Source organism: Gadus chalcogrammus, chromosome 6, assembly GCF_026213295.1.
Source record: "Gadus chalcogrammus isolate NIFS_2021 chromosome 6, NIFS_Gcha_1.0, whole genome shotgun sequence".
Taxonomy (NCBI): Eukaryota; Metazoa; Chordata; class Actinopteri; order Gadiformes; family Gadidae; genus Gadus; species Gadus chalcogrammus.
In genome coordinates this window covers 3,111,143-3,118,606 of record NC_079417.1, presented here as the reverse complement: position 1 = coordinate 3,118,606, position 7,464 = coordinate 3,111,143, and positions in this window count along the sequence as shown.

Sequence of the window (7,464 nt, the reverse complement as noted above, 5' to 3'; positions counted from 1 at the left end):
ACAGACAGACAGACAGACAGACAGACAGACACACAGACACACAGACACACACACACACACACGCACGCACGTACGCACACACCCACACACAGACACAGACACACACACACACACACACACACACACACACACACACACACACACACACACACACACACACACACACACACACACACACACACACACACACACACACACACACACACAGGATACTGTTATATTTACCTTAAAACAGCTAGCTTTAGGAGAAAATCTATTTCATATTTTTCACCCAAGCTCAAACTGATTTGTATGGATGTTCAGTAAGGAACTGAGCCACATTGGAAATGGACCCTTGTTTGGTTCGTATTTAAAGATCACAATTGTTCAGGAACATTTGTCCAGCTGTTTTCCCTGTCACTGGGACCATGTTGTCCATTCTATAGGGTTGGGTGTGGGTGTAGTGTTGACACATGTTAGTGCTGCCTGATTAGGGGACATAAAGAGGCAGCTACCGCTAACACCATTCAGCCATTTTGTCTCGTCGTGTCTTGGGCTAGCTTGAGTCGATCGGTTTGAGTGTGTATGTGTGTGTGTGTGTGTGTGTGTGTGTGTGTGTGTGTGTGTGTGTGTGTGTGTGTGTGTGTGTGTGTGTGTGTGTGTGTGTGTGTGTGTGTGTGTGTGTGTGTGTGTGTGTGTGTGTGTGTGTGTGCATGCACGTGTGTGCTAGGCTGTGTGTATGAGGCTTTTGTTAAGGTAATGTTGAAATGCTGAGACAAGGAGAGTGATAGAGAAGGAGCGAGAGAAAGAGAGGGAGAGAGAGAGACAGAGAGAGAGAGAGAGAGAGAAGGAGAGAGAGAGAGAGAGAGAGAGAGGGGGGGGAGAGGGGGAGGGAGAGGGAGAGAGGGTACACCGTGAAAAAACACACTAAAGACAATCGATGACCTAACGCAAAGTTTTTGTGACAAAAAAGACAAAGTTCGGTCATTATTTTTTAAACTGTGTTGATCTAATTGTAGCAGGTATTCCTTCCGCTAATTGGAAAAAATAGCTAATCGCTAATTTAATTTAAACAATGAAAACAAATCATTTATTCCATTCATAAGGTGTACGATAATTATTTGAACACGGGCAAAGTGCAAAGCAAAGAAAGTTTCCATAGACAGCAGAACAGCTGGTGTCCCCTCCATTGTTTGCTAAGTGGATTAAAGAGCGGTCAGTGCTAACAGACAGCTAAGGTGACAGCCAGGACTTCTGTTTACAAGCTTTTGTCAGACTTCACACGCCACTGCTAATCTTTCTTCTTATTTCATTTAATCTCAGTCTCTACACTATTTCCTCAGACTAAACATGTTTAGAGTGATATATGAGGAATTGGGAGTGTATGTAATTCATGAAATGTAGTAGTGCACAGTCCAAAAAAGTTTGAAAGTTGCAAAGATTTACACTTTAATTTCAAAGATATGCAGCTTTTAAAGATGAATTCGAAAGTGGGAACTGTGCACATATTGAGTATTATATATTTATTAATAATTATTTTTGACCAATTTATAAAATTGAGTTTAGTGTTGTTTTCTTTTCAAGTGATGTTATAGTATGCCTGCATGCTAGAGTAGATTGGAAATAATATGAAATACATTTAGAGTTTACACTGCTCAACATTTTTATATAGATGTTTTAAATTAGGTAGGATTTACTTTCATTTAAACAATGTACTATGTATGTGTTTTTTCAATCTCTTCCCTTTTAAATCTAAACCTCATAATATCTAAATTTGAACCAAACATTAACGAAGAAAAAAATAAAGAATAAAAAAGGTTGGATTATACTTCACATTTCAACATGTAAAAACATTACTTTATATAAATCAGATTAAATTGTGGCCTTCATAAAAACGGAATAAAAACCTTTATTATCAACACCACAGAGCTCTTCAGATTTAGGTCCTTTATTAATGAATTGAAACAAAGAACCATTAAGCAATAGTATCAAAATCAAATTACATTCATGTGATGGATTATTTTGCATCTTTTTTGATTTAACGGCATAAAACTAACACCAGTAGGATTTTTTTAGACATTAGGATTTATTAGACATTAGTCTGATAAAGAGTTTTTCAAGATTTCCTTTGCTTCTTCATTTTTAATTACATGTTGAAAACCAGGCCCATTTACGTTTATAAACTAATTTACTATCAGCCGTCTTCGCATTCAGTTTTACTCAAAGCCAAGTTTATGGTCTGCTATGCCATGTATTTGAAAATATGATTGTCAAAGAGAAACAATACATTTTTAAGCAGTTTGCATAAAATATGATCTATTGAATACATTTGTTTTGTTATTTGATTGCCTTATATTAGCGCTGTAATAATAAAGATCTTCAAATGAATGTCTTATTGTTTTATTCCAAAAATACAATTATGCTTTCAGTAAGTCTCGCTACTCGCAATACCATACTAACGATGATGAAGGTATTAACAAAAATATCTATATCAACTTCATAAGAGCAGGTGGAGTTCTTCCTATAGATTAATTATCTGCATAGGTACTTGACCTTGTTTCCAAGGTGATGTGATGAATATCAATTGCTGAAGTACCCTGACCAATAATAATCAGGTGAGATGTGATGTGGATACCTTGAAGGCCTACGGCGGAGTTCTGACGTGCACACCTTCATCTCTTACGCTCACGCACCAGTCACCATTTGAAATATTGTTATCTTTAATTGGTTCTCAACACTGATGTTAAAGATGTGCAAACCTGCATGCAGTCTTATTATCGTGTTTGCGCGTGCGTGTGTGTGTGTGTGTGGGTGCGTGCGCATGATTGTGTGTGTGTGTGTGCATGTACATGTATGTGCGTGTATGCGTGCGCATGCACGTTTGTGTTTGCGTGTGCATGTGTCTGAGCATGTGTGCTGTATAAATAATACAAGCATTGGTTGGTCTTTATCTTAACGTACGTATGTCATGCGTTGAACAGCAAGGGATACTGGCTGTAGCAGTACATGTACAGTATGTTGTATTAATATCAGAAGCATCGGTCTATCTTCATCGTACCGTATGTCATGAGTTGAATAGTAAGGGCTCCTGGTTATAGCAGTACATGTATGTTGCTTGTATGTGAAATAGACTCCAGCCCCTGTTGTCCATCGTACACGCTGCGGCCATATTCTACGGCTACAGATAACGCCAGCGCTATTCAGCGGCCCTAACTGCTTGCAAATGATCTGCAAGCTATGCATTTACGTACACACCCCATCCAATAGTCTAATCTGTAACCCACACACACACACACACACACACACACACACACACACACACACACACACACACAGACACACACACACACACACACACACACACACACACACACACACACACACACACACACACACACACACACACACACACGTACACACACGTACACACACGTACACACACGTACACACACACACACACACACACACACACACACACACACACACACACCACACTAGACCTCAAATCCAATGTCAATTGTAAACCATATAGCATGCATATCCGCTCAACCAGCTATTCAAACCCATAAAGATATTGGACATGAAACAAGACTTGAATTTAATATGAAACCACCAACCCATTACAACAGCGGCTGCTTTTAAGCACTATCATGTTTAATATTTGGACCTGTGACCAACAAATATTAATATGATTTCAAGCATTTATTCTATATCATTCAAAAACAAATAGGATAATTATAGCATACAGAAAAACAATAATAATATGCTATGGTCAATGCTGTTTGGTTGATATTTTTGGTGACTAACACCTTCTATAACAATTATCCTCAATGGTTTTCAGTGGCGTGCTCCTACCATGGTATATGCATAGCATAACCGCGCTATGCTTCATTACATATTTATAATGCCCCTGGTTTGATATGAATTCCTGAAACACCAGCGGGCGCACGGTTCGCTGAGCCACATTGAAACATGAAGGAATACAATTTCGAACAGCTTGATTGTTCACTGACAACGTGGCAGGAAACAGTGGGAGGAGGAAGGTATATGGTAACAATGGGCTGTTGAAGCAGCGTTTCCACTCCTCGTTCACCTCGGTTGTTTAGTAACGGTGCCTCTGTGACCAGGATAGTCTACCTATTGTGGTCATGCAGAGCAATAGGGGGCCGGTAAAATGATGATGTAGATGATTAAATGCTATCAAATATGAGGAAATAAACATGATAGGTTCAGATTCAATTTTAATCATACTTAATTTTAATCATTTTCACCAGTGAATGAATTACAGACTGATCTCTTCCAGAACGTTTGTATTAATAATAATAAGGGGTGTAAATGTACACACACACACACACACACACACACACACACACACACACACACACACACACACACACACACACACACACACACACACACACACACACACACACACACACACACACACACACACACACTGCTAGAGGTAAAGGACAACAAAGTACCTCTCCCCTTCACTTCTTAATAATTAGGTTAAGATTGGGCAATTCGATTTCAGCTTATTCTCACCTTTAACTGAAAGAGGAAATCTACACGCTGATGTTGTCCACGATGGATTGAATGTTTCTGCCATATTAATATGAAGAATATTTTTCTGCTTGGATGTTCTCCAACCAAAGATTTAGGCCTACATGACTATGTAAGAAACAACAGAGTCTAAATAAATTACAAATATTTTTTTAATAAATTTCAATTTTGGATTTGATTATGGGCAATCCAATTTATTTTAGTTTTGCTTCCTTCAATTATTAGAGTGGTGAAACTAATATCCTGATGTTATTACATTAATTAGCTGTCTTACACAGCCTTCCTTGGAATTGGTTGAAAACATTTGCTAAATGAGTAAACATACATTTAATTGTGTTGTTGGAAATCCTAAACAATGATATATGTTTCTTTTTTTGTCATGCAATTATCATTTATTACGAGCTATGGATTCATGTTACAATTTTGTCTGTCCAAACCTGTCTGTTCATTCGGCCAACCATCCATCTGCCTGTCTGACAACAGTCAGTCTGTCAGTGTGTCTGCTCATACATTTTTCTATTTCTATTAATAGGCCAGTGCATCTGGAGGGTTGCACTATATAAAGCACAAAAGCACTAATGATCCAAAAACATATATGAAATATCAAAAATAGAAAAATACGCTGTTATTCTTATCTTGGAAAATCCACCCTAAATCACCTTCTTTTGCTAATATAAAGCATGCTGAGTTGGGAATAACATGGTGCATGCTGTGACAAACTGTCATTTGGACATTGGTTTGTGCACCACTAATGACACGAACATCCAGATGTGATTGGCTTTAATGAGCAGTTGCTGACAATAATCCCGTTAATAGATAGACGGTTATAGCCTTTGAATCCTCTAGCCTTCGTCTGTGGTGGCTGTGTGTGTGGTGTCGAGTTTGAACGTGACATCATAAACTCTCATGGCGTGTCATGGAGCAATTAAAGCACTTTTTACTGGCATGTCAAACACACATGTTCTTTCTCTCTTTCCTTCTTTCTTTCCTTCTTTCTTTCTTTCTTTCTTTCTTTCTTTCTTTCTTTCTTTCTTTCTTTCTTTCTTTCTTTCTTTCTTTCTTTCTTTCTTTCTTTCTTTCTTTCTTTCTTTCTTTCTTTCTTTCTTTCTTTCTTTCTTTCTTTCTTTCTTTCTTTCTTTCTTTCTTTCTTTCTTTCTTTCTTTCTTCCGTTTATTTGTATTGCTCTCCACAATGTAAAGAAAGACAGAAAGCCTTTCTGTGTTCCTGCATGCCTGTCTGTCTGTCTGTCTGTCTGTCTGTCTGTCTGTCTGTCTGTCTGTCTGTCTGTCTGTCTGTCTGTCTGTCTGTCTGTCTGTCTGTCTGTCTGTCTGTCTGTCTGTCTGTCTGTCTGTCTGTCTGTCTGTCTGTCTGTCTGTCTGTCTGTCTGTCCGTCTGTCCGTCTGTCCGTCTGTCTGTCTCTCTGACTGCATGGGTGTTTATCTATCGGCTGTGTGTATGAATGCTGTTTCTTTCAGCAGGAGGAATCCATATACTCCTTCTCCTCCTCCTCCTCCTGCTATTGGAGCCAACCTAGCTTAGCAGGAACACTATATATATATATATACATATATATACATATAAATATATATATATACATGTATAATATATACATAAAGACGGCAGCAATGTGCTGCTATGCTGTTGATGCGAGCTCAAGAGCGATGTAGCAGGCAACTCTGCACGCTGGTGGATGCAGCTGGCAGCCGTCACTTTTAAGAGGGGTCGATAGGAAACAGGTTACGTCTAAAACCACCATATGTATGTGCCATGCTCTTTTTTTCCAGGCTGTTTATGGGACCTATATGCACTAGTAAAAAGAGCAGCATGTCACAACTTCTCTGTCTGGCTCTAGATCCCCTACTGATGAATATAGATTCTTCTCGTATCAAGTTCACTGTGGTCTAGTTAAATTCACATGCTAGTCTGAGAATCTCGATATAAATTGTTGGATGCCTATAGGCTTAGCCTATATATATATATATATATATAAAAAACGAAATACTAGCAATTCCATTAGGCCAGTTGGTTAGGTGTGTGTGCAGTGCGTGTGTCCGTATATCTGTATTTGTGTGTGTGTGTGTCCGGTGTGTGTGTGTGTGTGTGTGTGTGTGTGTGTGTGTGTGTGTGTGTGTGTGTGTGTGTGTGTGTGTATGTGTGCCAGTGTGTGCCTGTGTTTTTGTGTGTGTGAGTGTGAGTGTGTGCCCATGTGTGTGTACACATCAGCACGCATTGCATCTCAACAAGGTACGACACTTCCTGCCCCCCCGTTGTTTTCTTCCTGCGAGGGCGTTTCCATTAGTTTGTGTTTGTTTTCTCGGTGAAATCTCGCGATAATGATTTCTCCCCGTCTCGTTGTGGTGTCCCCTCCATCGACTGACACACTCTAAACCCCCATAATTCCCCTTTCATCCAGCCCGTCTCATATGGGATTCTGCAGAGTGGGTCCAGCATTGGGGGGGCTGTTCCTGTCATCTCCTATTGTCCTCCCCTGCACACCTTCTTCACTTCAGTGGACTTTTCAAGAGAAAAATTACCCTGCCTTTTTTTTGTGCGTCAAAATAAAACACAGAATATAATCAATTGTCAGGATTGTATTTTTTCATCGGCTTTCATATCTTTGTCTTTTAAAAAAACATAAAAAGCTGTGTTTTATTTTAATTTGCCTATTATTCTTTGGGAAACTTTCGATGCATCATCAAAGCTTTATTTAAGTATACAATTTGATTTGACACAATTAGGTAACATGGGCTGATACAGTATGCCTAGTTGTGAAGTATGGACGATACAGAACCTGTATCCACTTTGGGTCAACATTATTAATCAGACATTAGATTTTATTTTTCCCATTGACATTGTTATTAAAAATCATTATGGTCATTTTAAAACATTTATATTAAGATATTCATGACTTGTAATAAC